Below are 1,330 nucleotides of genomic sequence, written 5' to 3'. Positions count from 1 at the left end.
ACCACCACCACCGCTTGACAACCGGTGTTGTGTATTTATGTCCTCGTAACTTAACGGTTCAACAAAAGAGACTGATGGCTTTTGGTCCTTTTCGGTCAAGTATTAAATACATTGCTGAATATCCAGAAACCTCCGCTCGAAACATGAAATCCTCTTTCTTTTCTTTCCTTTCTTGAGAGTCCAATAACACTGTACTTATTCCACGTCCTCGTGTTGTTGTTTTTCCGTGTTTTTTTCTTGCTTGTTCATGTTTGGATTGATTATATATATATATATATATATATATATACCCGTGTGTATATATGTATATATACCTGTGTGTATATATGAGTTTGTGTGTACTTCTGTGTGTGTGTGTGTGTGTGTGTGTGTGTGTGTGTGTGTGTGTGTGTGTGTGCGTGCGTGCGTGAACATATGTACAAACAAATTTAACTGAAACTCTTGTAAATTATTAATCTATAGTTTTATAAAACTGTAAAAGACACCAAGTCTAATATAATTTGTTTGAATATTCAGTCAAAAGTTTTATATCAAAAATTAATTCCCACCTTTCTTTCTTTCCTTCCTTCCTTCCACCCGTCTCGTATTTTTTCTTCCCTTCTACGTTCCTTTACTCCATTTTTCTTCCTTTCCTTATTCTTCTTTTAAATCGTCTGCTCCTTCACTGTTATATTGTTTTGCTCAAGTCATTATATAATTCATTCTCTGTTGCTCCGTCTTTTTGCAGTCTATACAGCGAAAAGAAAGGAAGACAGAAAGAAAGTAAGCAAGCAAGAAAGAAAGAACGAAAGAAAGAAAGAAAGGAGAGAAGAAAGATAAAAGAAAAAGCAAACGGAAAAATAGTGATCGTTTGTTTGCACTAATGTGTTTACCAGACAGCTAAATTAATGATCAGCGACTTTCATAATATTAGCTTTTCAATATCTGAAGTTAATTAAAATTGCATCTCTAGTCCATTATGAATTAAAGCCGCTGGCCATATGACATAGTTCAGAGAAAACGAGAGAAACAGAGCAGGAGGTAGAGATTGAGAGATAGAGGAGTATAGAGTTTTAGATATATATATAGAGGGATGCAGAGAGATGGGGAGAAATAGCGATGGTAGCGCTGTCAGTGTCTTAGAATCACTATCATTACATCCAAATTATAGAAACTGATTGTTTAAATCAGACAATGACCCGACCATTTCAATATCCAAGTCGATTACGTTGTAAAATTTCTTTTCGAATAGAAATTTGCATAAAGTCAAATTTGAATAGAAATGTTGATTTAAGCACTTTTCTCCCTCAGATTTTGATGTGTCTTCTGGATACGTTTATCATGTATATAT

The sequence above is a fragment of the Octopus bimaculoides genome, chromosome 5 (genome assembly GCF_001194135.2).
Source record: "Octopus bimaculoides isolate UCB-OBI-ISO-001 chromosome 5, ASM119413v2, whole genome shotgun sequence".
Classification (NCBI taxonomy): Eukaryota; Metazoa; Mollusca; class Cephalopoda; order Octopoda; family Octopodidae; genus Octopus; species Octopus bimaculoides.
This window is presented reverse-complemented; position numbering follows the sequence as displayed.